The sequence below is a fragment of the Mytilus edulis genome, chromosome 1 (assembly GCF_963676685.1).
Source record: "Mytilus edulis chromosome 1, xbMytEdul2.2, whole genome shotgun sequence".
NCBI lineage: Eukaryota > Metazoa > Mollusca > Bivalvia > Mytilida > Mytilidae > Mytilus > Mytilus edulis.
Window position 1 is genome coordinate 59,249,739 of NC_092344.1, and position 17,329 is coordinate 59,267,067.

Below are 17,329 nucleotides of genomic sequence, written 5' to 3' on the forward strand. Positions count from 1 at the left end.
AAAAAAAAAACTCTACCAAAACAAAACTTCTTTTCATTTCATCTTGTAATTGATTAGACTACCAAAAGATTGTCATTTCAATAATTTATGCATGAATACCAATATATATCAAAGCCATGAAATGAATCCGAAAAATTTACCCAGTGACCCAAAAATATTCAGGGTATCTACCCATGCTTATAATCTTCCATCTGTATAAATTTCTTCCAACTAAGCAAGGTAATCTCAAGCTACCATCTGGAAAGCATTTATCCAAAATTCTATTTATGGTAATAGTGACCTTGAACAGTTGAACTTTGACCTTTTGATCCTGAAATCAGTAGGATTCTTCCCCTTTCTTATATTTCCATTAACATATAAGTTTTGAACTAAAGCAGGTAAAAGAAACTAGATCAATTAAGTTACCATTATGAAATCAATTTTCCATAATAATTGTATTTGAAGTCAGTGATCTTGAACTTCGACCTCTGCTTCCTTTCCTTCCTAATATATCTGTACAAGTTTTATTCCAATCAAGCAATGGAATCTCAAATTACCACATAAAAAAAAACTGTTTCCAATAAACAGCAAGACTAAAGGACGGAGGGAAGGAGGGAGGAAAAAAACCTACGACTGTATGCTCCTGAATTTTGGAGAAGGGAGCATAAAAAAGTACTCATTAAGGTTATTTTTCACTTGACACTTTTAACATTGAAAACTTGACTGTGGGTACAGTACAGAAGTTTGGTAAAAACAATGGTGCAGTAGAACTGGTTAAATTTATTTAATGATTTAGCAAATTGCAAATGTGGTCACATTTTGACTGATCTGTGCATTCAATAACAATGATAAGTCACTATGAAACTTATTTGTGTATGATTATACATGATACAACATATAATACTGTTCAAAATCAAATGAAATCAGTGATTGCATGTGAATGTTTCAATTTCTGTTGTAAAGGTTGCCCAAGAAAAACAAAATTAATTTATTGTCATCATTTAAAATATTCGATTATCAATTCTGATATTTGATATAAGATGCCAAAATTAGGTTGAATTAACATTCACCCTGCAATAATGGATATATTGCAATTTCTATTGCATGACAAATCATGCCTAAACTTGAGAAAAGTGATACTAATTTATGACATGCAATACTAAAATTTAATACAATACTTTTCAACTAATTACGAAATTAGAAAAACATTTATAAAAATGATCGACTATAAAGTTAATTAATAAAAGTTATATACTTCTGAAAAGGTACGTTTTATTTCCTTCAAAAGCTTACTACATATTTATGTGACAATTTAAAAAATATGTTTTACCATACCATCAAACTATAAAATTATCCTATCTCTTTATTTCTATATTTATTGTATATTTACCAATATGCATTAAAGGTCTTTACTGTTTGAAAATTCTTTGGTCATAAAATCAGGATCTATAAAAACACAAAACAAATGTTCTAACTTTAACACATTAAATGTGCAGTTTTGTATTTTAAAATCTTTATAAGACAATAAAACCTTCTATTTGTAACATTTCTTATAAACAGACCAGGATATTGTTATTATACAATCATCTTCATTAATGGACAACACCTATACTTGTGATAACATGAACAATTCACTATATATAGCTATCATCCCATGTAAACAAAAATTCTCATAAATCTGTTGGGGAATTTAGGTCTTTCCTCTAGGCGAGGAAAGACCTTATTGTTTTTCTGTTTTTTTGGCACGCCCTCCTACCGCTTCTATCTAGGAGTTATCATTACCAAATTTGAACCCTCGATAGACCTCCTCATGAACTTTTACCAGATGAACTTTTGTAGGATTTCATCATCCCCTTTAGAAGTTATCTCCCTTTCATTGATTTTTTTTCACAATGGCTCATCATGATGTATTACCATATGAGGCTGCATAGGATTTCATCATCCCCTTTGAAAGTTGTATCCCTTTGAAGCAATTTCTTTTAATTGCATTTTTCTTAAAAAGTATAAGAGATAGAATTGAATTGAAAACGGCAACATGTACAGGAACAGCTGGCAATGTTAATAAACATAAACAAGTATTTTGTTATCAACCCTTACAGGGAGTTATTTCTCTTGCAAGATTATACATAATTTTTGAAAAATTCTAATTCGGGGACTGGAAGTCGTAGAGACTTGGAACCTTCACCAATAATCTTTAGTTCATGTGACCTTTAATTTACACCCAATGTCAAAGGTTACTAAGTGCAAAAAGAAATTAAGCTGCAATTTCAATCTTACATATTAAGAAAACAATAAGAATTTGCTGCATACATACAGTGTATAAAATGTTCCTCTCGACCAGCTCTACATTTTATACAATAAGCCCAAAAATGTCCAACTGTCTGTTCAAAAATATCGACTGGATGATTCTTAAAAGTATAGAATTGTGTGTATATCTTTTTAATGGTATCAAACTACCTTGACCTTTAAAGTGAACTATGACCTTGACCTTCTGATATTTGAAAGGTCAAGTGGTGCTGAGTTGAATGGTGGTAGTCCCATGTCTCTACGACTTCTGGTTCTCAAGCTTTGTATTGCATCATATATTTGATAATTCATTGTGACCTTGATGAACTTCGGAGTTGTCCCAAAGTTGTCCTTCAACTGCAGATCATTTATCATTTAACAGATTTGAGATATCTATTGCGTTTTAGAGATAATGCAATTTGAAATTTGGCGAGCGGAGGCATGTATTTCTGAATCAACAGTTTACCACCTGAAATTTTCAGAAGTTGAAGAGTTTAACATGGGTATATATTTGACTTATTACCAAAAACTTTCAATGAAAAACTCAAAAATAAAATCAATTTGAAATTTTCATCTTTTACATTGACTTTGTAAGTTTCATAAGTTCTATTTATATAATTGATATTGTGTCATTTTTGGCACTTGGCCAAATGCGGTCATTATGTATATCAAATTGGACATCTAAATAAGCTCTACTCAAAAATGAAAATTTCAAACCCCTTTCTCATCCCAGTGGGAAGGGTAGGGTCATTTAGTGCAAAAAATTCAAACTTCTCTGGTGCTTAGGTTGTGGCATATCAAATGAAAGTCCATAAAGCGTACATTACAAATATCAAACTGAAATCCCCAAAAAATTGGTTGGGTGGGGTCATTGAGTGCAAAAAATAAATTTTCATTTAAGATAAGGTTGTTGTATATCAAATGAAAGGTCTTAACCTGTACATTTCAAATATCAAATTCCTGTCCTCAAAAAATTGGTTGGATTGGGTTATATAGTGCAAAAATCAAACTTTGTAGAACATGGCATTGTCGCATATCAAATGAAAGATCATCAAGTCTACATTACATATATCATACTTCCAATCTCGAAAAAGTAGGCGGATGGGGTCATTAAGTGTAAAAAATGAAAAGTTTCAGAAGTTATGCTTGTTGTATATCAATCGAAAGGTCCTAGAAAGTACATTACGAAAACATCACTTTTACAGCAAAGACCTTTCAATTGTTTTTACAAACAATTGAGATACTAGTTTTATTTTTTTTTTTTATTTCTCCTCCATGTTCATTATACTGACATTACATAAAAAGTTCATCGTTTAATTTGGTCATTTTATTCTTTTCTATTTCAATCTTTTTAAATTGTGTATTTGTAATATGCACATGCATGTAAATGCACATCTCATCTTCAGTATGCTTTTTGATATATCAATGAAATACAATTAAAAATAAATGGAGAATGTGTCCATGGGACACAGATGATTCCAGGTTCCACTTGCATATATTATCATAATGTTGTAAAGGGGCATAACTTGTGTACTATTAAAGTGAAGCCACCCAAATTAGAACTTGATCTGTATTTTGTGGTGATAAGCATTGTGTATAATTTTCATAACATTTGGTTGAGGCATTAACTAAAGTTAGAGAATGAAAACTCATTTGATACATTTATATGGAAGGCTTTACCCCCTTCTTGCCTTGCTGATCATTTTTGTTATTTAAAGTGTCTATTTATCTATTATAATTTTATTAATATAGGGCAAAACACAAAAAAAAAATCAAATTGTCATTAAGGGGCAATAACTCCAATAAGAAGTTGTTGAACCATCACCCTGATTAAATACCTTAATTGTAGATCTTGTCTTGATGATTAGTTTTGCAATTTAAAGTTTATCTTTATCTATCATAATTTTCAAGAAATTATGCAAAAATGAAACTAGAGACTCTTAGTAAAAGAGCCTGTGTCGCTCATCTTGGTCTATGTGCATATCAGACAAAGGATACAGATGGATTCATGACAAAATTGTGTTTGGTGATGGTGATGTGTTTGTAGATCTTACTTTCTTGCTGCTTACAATTATCTCTATCTATAATGAACTTGGCCCAGTAGTTTCAGAGGAAAATATTTTGTAAAAATTTACAAAATTTGAAAATTGTTAAAAATAGACTACAAAGGGCAATAACTCCTTTAGAGCCAAAGTTTGGTAGGAATTGGTTCAGCAGTTTCAGAGGAGAAGATGTTTGAAATAGTTTACACCAGACGGAAGATGACAGATGACAATGGACGCCAAGTGATGGCAAAGGCTCACAGTTCCTTCAGAAAGCTGAGCTAAAAATGGAAAAATTTGTCTTTTTAAAATAAGGGCAATAACTCCTATAAGAATTTGTCTGACAGTTTTAACCTGTATGAACAATTGGTAAAGTTCAACTTTCTGAAAAAAATTTGCCCCCTATGTTCTATTTTTAGAAATGTTGGCCATCTTCAATGTATTTTTTAACTAGATACCCAATTGATAAATGTGGCCAAGTTTGGGGGGGGGGGGGGGGGGGCCTAGGGGCCACACAAAATTTTAGTTACAGGGTATCACTGAAGCATGACTGGAGCTGGCCCCCCTAAGGTCAGTCAGCTGGCCCCCCTTATGAAAAGTTCTGGATCCGCCACTGACATGTTTATAAACATATTTAACTAAAACAATAAAAGATCTGTCATTAAAATAGATATACATTAATATTTTTGACCGCAATTTTGCTGTTTCACAATTAGGGAGGCGAAATATACCCCGCAACGGGAAATTCAAACTTATAAGCCGAAAACATACGACAATGCCATGAGAGAAAAAAAAACGAAAAACGGTCAAAAGACAAACAATAGTAAATAAATGGGGAAATATGTCCATGGGTCACAGATGAGGCTCCCACTAGCATATAATGTTATAAAGTGACATAACTCAAAACCGGAAAAAGTGACGCTACCCAAATTTGTACTTGATCTTAGTTTTGTGTTAATAAGCATTGTGTATACGTTTCAAAAGATTTAGTTGAGGCAAAGTTATGTGAGAAAACGGAAACGAAAAATTCAGCAATTCTTTCATTTGTAAACGGGCATAACTCTAGAACGGTAAAAGTGATGCCACCAAAATTCAAAATGATCTGTGTTTTGTGGTAATAAGCATTGCGTATAAGTATCGTAACATTTGATTGAGACAAACTAAACTAAGAGAACGGAAACAGAAAGGTAGCAATTTTTTCAATTTTTATGGGGCATAACTTTAGAACGGTAAAAGTGATGCCACCAAAATTCAAAATGATCTGTGTTTTGTGGTAATAAGCATTGAGTATAAGTATCGTAACATTTGATTGAGACAAACTAAACTTAGAGAACGGAAACGGAAAGGTAGCAATTTTTCAATTTGTTATGGGGCATAACTCTAGAACGAAAAAAAGTGACGCCACTAAAAACTAGATCTGTGTTTTGTGGTAATCAGCACTATGTATAACGTATAAATTTCCTAACATTTGGTTGAGGCAAACTAAAGTCGGAGAACGGAAACCAATTTTGGGATGGACGAACCCAGACAGACGGACAAGTGTAAAACGTAATGCCACCTCCACTACGGCGGGTGCATAATAAAAACACAACAGTATACTTTTATTCGCCCGATAGTTGCAGAAAATCATGCATATAAAATATATAAAATTATGTTTCAATGGCACGAAAACGCAACACAAACATGAACTCATATATCATTTTCATTTATTGTAACCACTGAACTATGATTTTCGTCAAAACTATTTAGTATTTTGAAAAACAGTTTTTTCCATTATTAAACAGAATGATTCCTTCAGTCTATTATGCATTTTTTATGACGTTATGATGACGTCATAGAAAAAATAACGCGTTTCATACTACAAGGGCAAATCTGTCCCACGGGGAAAAAAATTGGTATTCCAGTTTTGAGAAACAAAAAACATACATCTAAAATGAAAAAAAGTTTAGTATTTGTATTCACTACATCAATGTTAATTTGCTTCATTTTATGAATTTAAGGACAAATATCCTGAAAAATGATATATGATAATTTATGAGCGATTTTTCAGGCTTACAACGTTGTCGCATCACCATTTTTTGACGTAAAAACCAACTCAACTCAAATTAACGTCAATTGTTTGCTTATCACTGCTCTTATAATGTTAGAATTTTATGATTTTTTAAAATGTTATTTTTCAAAAAACTAAAATACATCAATTTTAAATAAGTAGTTAAAAAGCACCGACGATTTTGCGGAGTGGCGGTAAAGAGTAATTTTTATGCAGCGGGTCTCTATTTTCCCTTACCGCATTTTGGTGCAGGAAGCTTGTAGTTCACAATGTTCCATTAATTCAAATTGACTGAAAAGCAACGTGTAACTTTTTTTTTAAATTTTCGTTCATTTTTAAAGACAATTTTACTTCCCGTTTGTCCTTATACAAGGCACCATCCCCATTTCAATTCTCGTTCAAGTTTCTTTTCTTTTCTCTTCCTTACCCGTCTGAAGAAATTTCCGACATTACCCTCATGAAAAAGAATGTCTGAATTTTTGCTGAGTTTTGCTGAATAGGTTCTGGACCCTAGCTGAATGCATGCTGAACCAAATTTTGGGATCTGAAAACGTGCTGAAGCACTTTTTCCAAATTCTGAACAAATACTGAAAACTTACTGGAATGTTCAGATTTGCTGAAAAAGTGCTGTAACATTTTCTGAAAAGTTCAGACTGTGCTGAAAAATTCAGACATCGCTGAACTGAAGCTGAAAATAATCTGAACTGTTCAGTTATTGCTGAACTCCTCAGACAAACATCTGAAACTATGCTGAGAATTTTTTGATATCTTTGAACAGTGATGAATTTTTCAGAACAGCCCTGAAAACTTTCTGAACAGATTTTCAAGATCCTGAAATGTTCAGAAACAATACTGAAATCATTCTGAACAGAATAAATACTTGCTAAATTTTTCAGAGAGACATCTGAAAATGTGTTGAACTATCCAGACAGTGTTGAATTGTTCAAAACAGCTAAAAAAAAAACCTTTCTGAAATGATAGAAAGCTGAACTGTTCAGAACAGCTCTAAGAGCTTATATGAACAGATTTGCCAGATGCTGAACTGTTCAGACAGAATACTGAAAATCTTCTGAAAATAATACAAACAAGAATGTGTCCACTCACACTATCATATTCTATATTTAGTGGACCTTGAAATTGAGGTAAAACTCTAATTTGGCATTAGAATTAGATAGATCATATCATCAGGAACATGTATACTAAGTTTAAAGTTGCTTGGACTTCAAGTCTTCATAAAAAAACTACCTTGAACAAAACCTTTAACCTGAAGCGGGACAGACAGACGGACAGATGAATGGACGGACAAACAGACAGACGAACAGACCCACAGACCAGAAAACATAATGCCACCGGCCTCTACTATCGTAGGTGGGGCATAAAAAATATTTTTCAAACTTTTATATCAGACCATAGCAGAATACATGTACACCAAAGACCACCAAACTGAAGTTGTTTTTTTATAACATGAGTTGATCTGAAGTCAATTGGCTTTAACAACGTAAACAATTAATTTTTAGAGCAAGAGTAATTGATATAACATAGCATTGTGACATATGATTTTTAAGGGAAAGTTTAAGAATTTGGGTCGTATCTTTTTGAGATATTAGCCAATCAGTAAAATCAAAATATAAGTGAAAATAGTTTATATAAACAAATAAAAAAATCTCAAAATCATTAACTACATGTACCAAAAAAAAGGGGGGATGTCATTTAAGCTTCTCCCACTCAGGGGCACCCAAAATGTAATCATGTCCACAGGTACCTGTGAAATCTACAATAAACAATAATAAGCTGGCTTTCTGTTTAAAGTCATGAGTTCTCTATTAATAATGTTATGATTGGTAATCACATTAAAAACTGAAGATCTTATATCAATTACAATTTATAACAAGTTTGTTTTTTCTATAATAAATTTCCTTTCTTAAAAAGTCATGATTCCCCAACTTGCAAAACATAATCTGTTAATTTTGGGGGCGAATTAACCAGGTCCGATTTGACTTGGTGCCGAACTGTCTATAACGGTGCCGATTTGACAAGGTGCAGGAATGTCTAGAATTCATTTATATGAAGACTTGAGAGGCATACCAAAATTATACCAGCAAGGACCTATGTTATATTAAAATATTGACACCGGAGGTCTTGACAGGTGTCATTATGTGTCTTGATGTCGAAGTATTTATAAAAATTCAAAATTTGAAAAGGGAACTTATGTTGAAATTATTTCCGATTTGTTCCATAGCCTATCCGTTTTTGTTGGTGCACTGCCAGTGTTAATTTTATCTGTAGAAGAAGTTTTCTGAATCTCTCTCCAAGTTCTTAAATATGCCTTACTTTAATTGTATTTCGGCATAAAAAAGAACTAAGAAAAATATCAGATTAGTCAATCGTAATTGTAAACTAATACAGTGTTATTTACAAGCACGGATAGTACAGTGAGTTATATAGGGAGTTAAAACGTTTTCATGATCTAAGCTGATCCCCTGCTGGCTTCTACACTATGTTCGTAGAAAGTAGATACCAGTTTAATAAGTGAAACCTTTCTGAACCGGAAACGCATAATAAATTACGTCAACAAAAAACTATTTAGGCGCCCTAAATACGATTTGTGAAATGATGGCTATATTTATCAGATAAGTATATTACAGTTTGAACTGAAATGTTTATTGCTAATTTTAAATCATATTTAAAGATAAAAGTTTATTGAGACAATCTATAAATACCATTTTTGAGAAAGTCAACACCAGAAAATAAATATTTATAAATGAAGAAAATCCTTGAAATTATGTATTGAACTTGTGCACTGACCATTCAACTTACATGTATTTAGAGAAAATCAGAGGAGGAAGGGGAATGTTCTTGTTTTTTTAGGAACCAGCTGTTTTTTTACTTTAATGGGGAAAAAAGAAAAAGGGGGACATGCTTTTGCAAGTTTTGGTATGTGAGATACATGGGTTGAATATGGAACAAAGGGAGGGGGAGAATGTGAGAGAATTCATGATTTTTTTTTACAAAATAACCGGATTTGGTAAATGAACCATATTTTGGGAACCAGCAGTTTTTTTTAATTTGAGGGACAAAAGGGGGGGGCATGCTTTTGCAAAGTTTGGGATGTGAATTATAGGGGATTGTGGGGATATGAAATTGAGTGAGGGGGAAGATGTCAAATGTGAGAGGAATAATGGAAAAAAAATACAAAAAAGCAGGATTTCGGAAAATGAACCATATTGTACCCCTAAGGCAGCAACCATTTGATTTTCGGGGGGGGGCTATGGTTTTCGGTTTGTCGCTAAAAAAATAGATTGATAGATTGTTCTTCGCCAAAGGCGAAAAAAAAAGTTTGCACAGAAAAAAAACCATAGCTCTCCCCAGAAAATCAAATGGTTGCTGCCTAACCTGAACTTAGATATGACACATTGCTTTTCTTTATGAAAGTATCAATCAATGGCAGATACAGGGTGCCAGGGTCCCACATATGGAGCTTCATATATATGATAATTGCATAGACTTTTTACAAGTATTCACACCAACAGGAGCGGATCTAGACATTTTAAAAAGTGGGGATGCGGCAACTATATGTCCTAATTCAAATCGACAAATGCATTGATCATTAAAAAAAAAGGGGCGCCCTTTCCTCTAACAAAATCATGGATCTGCACCTTTCAATACAGAAAACTCTAAGAAATGTTTATACTTTTTTTCGCTTCCCTTCTAAAATTTATTTTTTTCATGATATATTAAATCAATCAATTAAAAAAATGGCATTATAAAAAAATCATAATTTATATTGAATTAAAAAATAAGTAAGACATTGGATTCTTTGTGGATTGTATTTTCTTGCAGGTGAAAGTCCTGCATCTTCCACAGAAACTTTTTGAAATTCAAGCAGAAATTGAACTGATCTAAGTTTGAAGCTCTGAAACTTCAATTTTGATTAATACAGAAAGAAAGAGAAGTTTACATATATTATAATCTGATTTTTATTTAATATACAAATGATTCTCAATTTCTGAATTAATAGAATTAAAAGTTCATGAATAATTCATGATTCACATTATTTGAAATAATTATCAGGCCGTTGAAATTGGATTGATGATTTTCCCTATTAACACAGGAAAATTTCAAAGGGTTGAAGGACAGGAAAGAGTCCAAAAGACTTCTTTTTTTTAGTTGGAAAAATAGAACAAGACGCATATTGTTAATGTTACTGTTATAGATACGAAATGTTTCAAGTGAAAGACGTGAGATTACATGTAGATTTACTGTAGTGCTCCTTTCGTGTGGTAACCTAACGGTGTACAATACTTGGCCCAAGTATCAACAGCAGCATGGAAGCTTTCACTTGGGACAATTATAAGTTTATTATACAAAATATAAAAATAATTAGATGTGGCATGATTGATGCTGAGCAAACAATTCATAGATAAAAAATAAACAAAAAACCCAGAGATATAATAAATGGTCATTACTGGTCAGTTAAAGATTAAAATGGGCAAAATCTATACTGTATTATGTATAACCGACTTCAAAATGTGTCCACTTTCTCATAAATTTCTTATGTCACAATGCTGGGTCATTGATGTCACAACATAACAAACTAATCATCAGTTGTAAAAGGCTTGACTTATCTGATTGCAACTATATAAGACACAAAATAAAAAGCAATAATAAAAAAGACAAAGACACAACTAATTATTCTACTTCACATATGACACCATTGTATTTCTTAAATAATGTTTATTTGTTTTGGATAAACAGTGTCTTTCAGACAGAATATTAAAAAGCTCATATTGTCTAAATACCAATGGAAACTTTCCTGAATTATAACTGAAATCATGTGAACCTTTCCTGAAAAATGTAAGCTAAAGCTGAAATTGGTCTGAACCCATCCTGAACAATAGCTGAAGACTGAATATTGGCTGAGTATAGATTAATTCAAATTTTTACTGAATATTTGCTTAAATATTGTTTTGTTTGTTGAACATTTTAGAAAGAAATGCTAAAAAATTTACCTTTAGAGTCTTAGATGAACTTTAACAGAAAATTTGCTGAAAACCCACTGGAACGGGTTAAATTATAGCTGATTTTTTTTTAGAAAATGGTGTTTAAGAGGTTCTGAATATTTCAGCAAGTTGTTCAGAAAGATTCAGAAGTAATACTAATTATTTTTGAATATTTACTGAAAATGTCTTGCTGAATTGTAACTGAAAGTTTGCTGAAAACTTGCTGGAATGTGCCAAATTCAGCCATCTTTAAGCAAAAGGTTTTTTATAGGTTCTGAATATTTCAGAAAGGTGTTCAGAAAAATTCAGAATTAATGCTGAATTATTTCTGAATATTGCTGAATATTTACTGAAAATTTGCTGAAAATGTGCTGGAATGTGCCAAATTCAGACATTTTTAAGCAAAAGGTTTTTAATAGATTCTGTAAAATTCAGCAAGGTGTTCAGAAAAATTCAGAATTAATGCTGAATTATTTCTGAATATTGCTGAATATTTACTGAAAACATACTGCTGAATTTTTACTGAAAATGTGCTGAAAACTTGCTGGAACGTGCCAAATTCAGGCATTTTTAAGAAAAGGGTTTACTAAATGTGTTCAGTAAAATTTCAGCATTGAGTTCAGAAAAAATTCAGAAAAATATTTTCATGAGGGTATATTTCACAAGTTTCATCATGTTCATGTCACACAGCATTTAACTCTTTTGCTTCAATAATTTTTACTATAAATCATTTGTTTTAACACTTTAAATTTAATCATTGTTAACAGTACTAGTACTTTCATTTTCAAATTCTATTTATAGACCATATCGCGGACGTGAAAGAAAGCACTGTAAATAAAGGGTTTTTTTTTCTATGAACATTCATTTATTTATATTTAAATGAGAAAATGGTTATATTACAGGAATATCAGAATTAACATCATTTTTGTCGAGGATTGATTTCGTTTTCACGTCCCATATCAACATTCCCAATTTTTAAGTTAAGTGTCTTATCTGTGCCGATTGCCAGCGTATAGTAAGTTAATATATGGACAGTTACCCCAAGGTATAAACAAAATACTTCCGAAACCGATTCTTTGTTCTTTTAAACAGTTTTGTAGAAACATTATGGTGAATAGCAGTTCTTGCAAGCTTTAAGTGGCTAGTAAACCCAAGTCAATCCCTCTCCGACCATCACGACATGCCAAGTTACTTTTATTTCCATGGGAGAGAAGCACTGTTTAACTGTGACAAGATATTTCATTTATATACTTCAATTTTTGTTATATATTGATGAGGTGCATTCAATACTCTTCCACCAAATGGACCATTATTTCGACGAAGCGGAATATATTCTGACATCTTGAAAATATATTTTCTGGTGTACGGGAGATAACTCCCATAACAACAGACGTCGATTTTCCCGTTTTCCGCTAGAGGCGTTCATTTACATACCTCTCACCTTAAGTTGATTCAACTACTATTCTGGACAAAGAAACATAACTACAATCAATTGAAAATTTCTTTCTATTGCACAATATTGCTCAATTAGATTTTTCTTGCTATTGCGCAATACTGTGCAACTGTGCAATTGAAAATATTTGCTATTGCACAATCAGGCCATTCATTAGGAGGCGGTACCCGGTACTTTTACACTCCTATGTTATTGACAAGTACCGCCAAAATGTAGGAATTTTTATATAAGATATTCATGGACTAAATTGAAAAGTACCACCTAGAAACGTGGAAAGTACCAGTCAACATGAAAGATAATGAAACCCCTGGGGCCACAATACTGTGCAATTGAAGATTTCTTGCTATTGCGCAATATTGTGCAATTGAAAATTTCTTGCTATTGCACAATACTGTGCAATTGAAGATTTCTTGCTATTACTGAATACTGTGCAATTGAAAATTTCTTGCTATTGCACAATACTTAATATAATAATTTTGGATCCTGATTTGAACCAACTTGAAAACTGGGCCCATAATCAAAAATCTGAGTACATGTTTAGATTCAGCATATCAAAGAAGCCCAAGAATTCAATTTTTCTTAAAATCAAACTTAGTTTAATTTTGGACCCTTTGGACCTTAATGTAGACCAATTTGAAAACAGGACTAAAAATTAAGAATCAACATACAAAGTTAGATTTGGCATATCAAAGAACCACAACTATTCAATTTTTGATGAAATCAAACAAAGTTTAATTTTGGACCCCGATTTGGACCAACTTGAAAACTGGGCCCATAAGCAAAAATCTAAGTACATTTTAAGATTCAGTATATCAAAGAACCCCAAGGATTCAATTTTTGTTAAAATCAAACTTAGTTTAATTTTGGACCCTTTGGACCTTAATGTAAACCAATTTGAAAACAGAACCAAACGTTAAGAATCTACATACACATTTAGATTCGGCATATCAAAGAACCCCAATTATTCAATTTTTGATGAAATCAAACAAAGTTCAATTTTGGACCCTTTGGGCCCCTTATTCCTAAACTGTTGGGACCAAAACTCCCAAAATCAAACCCAACCTTCCTTTTGTGGTCATAAACCTTGTGTTTAAATTTCATAGATTTCTATCTACTTATAATAAAGTTATGGTGCGAAAACCAAGAATAATGCTTACTTGGGCCCCTTTTTGGCCCCTAATTCCTAAACTGTTCAGACCTCAACTCCCAAAATCAATCCCAACCTTCCTTTTGTGGTCATAAACCTTGTGTTTAAATTTCATTGATTTCTATTCACTTATAATAAAGTTATTGTGCGAAAACCAAGAATAATGCTTACTTGGGCCCTTTTTTGGCCCCTTATTCCTAAACTGTTTGAACTAAAACTCCCAAAATCAATCCCAACCTTCCTTTAGTGGTCATAAACCTTGTGTCAAAATTTCATAAATTTCTATTTACTTTTACTAAAGTTATAGTGCGAAAACCAAGAAAATGCTTATTTGGGCCCTTTTTGGCCCTTAATTCCTAAAATGTTGGGACCAAAACTCCCAAAATCAATCCCAACCTTCCTTTTGTGGTCATAAACCTTGTGTTAAAATTTCATAGATTTTTTTTCACTTTTACTAAAGTTAGAGTGCGAAAACTAAAAGTATTCTGATGACGACGAAGACGACGACGCAGACGACGACGCCAGGTTCATACCAATATACGACCCAAAAATTTTCAATTTTTGCGGTCGTATAAAAACGACAAGCCAGGTAAGGCTTTTAGGAATATATTTAAAATCCCTTATCTGATTGTCAATTGGAATCAAAGTCTAATAAATATTCATCTAATTGTTTTTCATGCACTGAGGTCATAGAACATGTTGAAATTCAGTTAAATAACTGATCACAGCTTAAATATAAGTTGAAATCAAAATGCAATAAAAATCAAGTATTGAGTATTCTTAAACTGAACAAGAAGTAATTGTAACAGGATGCTGTTACGAAGTCTCCCAAACAAAGCTCCCATAACTCTCCATTCATATGGTCCCATATTCATTTGATTTGATTTGTTGTCCCATACAAGAATATATATGGCTTAGGGGTGGGGATCTCCACCATTTACAAGTATTTAAACAGGAAGGGGTGGTGGTGACCCCCAGGTACTTTACGTACATTTCATTTGATTTGTTTTATTGTCCCATACAAGAATATATATGTTTTAGGGTTGATGATGTTCACCGTTTACAAGTTTTCAAACAAGAGGGGGTGGGGTGACTCCCTCAGGACTTCCCTTTTATTTCATTTCATTTGTTTTATTGTCCCCTACAAGAATATAAATGGTTTAGGGGTGGGGATCTGGACTGTTTACAAGATAATAGCACATTCTCAAATTGAACGGGGTAAGGGTGACCCCCAGGAACTCCCCTTTAATTTCATTTGATTAGTTTTATTGTCCCATACAAGAATATATATGGTTTAGGGGTGGGGATGTTGACCGTTTACAAGTTTTCAAACAAGAGGGGGTGGGCTGACCCCCTAGCAACTTCCCTTTGGTATCATTTCGTTTTATTGTCCCCTACAAGAATATATATGGTTTAGGGGTGGGGATCTGGACCGTTTACAAGATAATAGCACATTCTCAAATTGAACGGGGTGGGGATGACCCCCGGGGACTTCCCTTTAATTTCATTTGATTTGTTTTATCGTCCCATTCAAGAATATATATGGTTTAGGGGTGGGGATGTTGACCGTTTACAAGTTTTCAAACAAGAGGGGGTGGGGTGACCCCCTAGGAACTTCCCTTTTATATCATTTCATTTGTTTTATTGTCCCCTACAAAAATATATATGGTTTAGGGGTGGGGATCTGAACCGTTTACAAGATAATAGCACATTCTAAAATTGAACGGGGTGGGGATGACCCCCGGGGACTTCCCTTTAATTTCATTTGACTTGTTTTATCGTCCCATTCAAGAATATATATGGTTTAGGGGTGGGGATTTGGACCGTTTACAAGATAAAAGCATATTCTCAAATTTAAGGGGGTGGGGATGACCCCCTAGGGACTCCCCCTATATTTCATGTGATTTGTTTTATTGTCCTATAATCATTTCTGAAGACTGCATGTGTCTATCACTTACAGTTTTCAAGTTATATTCATTTGAAAATTTTAGAAAATAAAATCCCATAGGGTTCTATAGTAAACCCCTCCCTCCTTTCTACCTCCCAAAATACCCCTTAATAAACCCCAATGCACAAACGAAAGATTGATGGCTCACCTAGACATATTAGTCTACCATTCTATGAAACCCTAAGTAAATCTGACAAGCGGTTTTAGAGAAACGCTGCGGACAAGTTCATTTTTAAAAGTGGCGGAAGAAAAAGAAGAAAAAGAAGAAGAAGAAGAAGAATAATAAAAATATAATAAGAACTGAGCAAAAACAATAAGTCTCCAAACTTTGTTTGGGAGACTTAATAAAAAAAAATTAAAGCAACACTTTAAAATTGTGTGTCTAAAGTTCTTTTCTTGATTTACCAGTTTATCAGGATGCTCAAAACATAATTTTTAATAGCAAAGGATTTATAAATATCAAAACAGTTGGAGAGCTATATGACCAGAAAATAAAAGCCAAATCCATCTTAGGTCAACTTTGCCAGAGGTAGTTGAAACCTTCATCTTTTAATAATTTCCAAATTTTTATGCAGACTTTTTGAGAAAGGTTGGTTATAAATCATGTCAGAACTCAGTACTGAAAATCACTATTAAGCTGATGATTCCCACAGGGACTGACAGTGTGGACTGTGATGTCTTTAAGTTTTCCATCCTTCAGTGTACCAATGCAAATAGAATCAACCAGGAGATGTGAATTAAATTTAATGATGAAGTGTCACATTTTATACTCAAAATTCGGATTTTGATGTTTATATATAAAACTTTCTACAACAGGAATTTTGAAGATTTTGTCAAGTGGAACAGAATTATAATTGAATTTTATTTTTCAAACAATAGGCTTTTGTGTAAGTATACCCTTCTTTAAAATATGCAATATTAGATGTTAAATCATAAATATCAAATAATTCCTATGCCAAAGTACACAAGTAAAGCTTATTATTAGGCCAAAGTTTCAACACAAGCACTTGTCTCAGAATTTGTTTTCCCTATATACCTTAATATAACAATTTATGTATTATAATATTAAAGGTATAAAGGAAACTTTTTTTCTGAGACAAGTGCCATTGAGTTTTAAGTAGGAAGTTGAAAATATGACCTAGTGAATGTTACTTAATGATAGTCAGCAGAAACACAATACTAGTATAATAAATCCAAATAATTTTCTTTCACAATTTTATGATCAATAAAAACTTCCTGTTCAATTTTGGTTTAAGGCTCAAGTAAAATAACAGTGGTTCCTTAGGAATTTCCAAATTTCAAAAATAATTTATTTTTCAAAACGTTGCATTCCACAAATCATTAATAACCTTATACAAAATTTGAAATAATATGAAAATCTCTGTGCCAGGATCTGAAGAAAATACAACACTTTTCTTTACCCA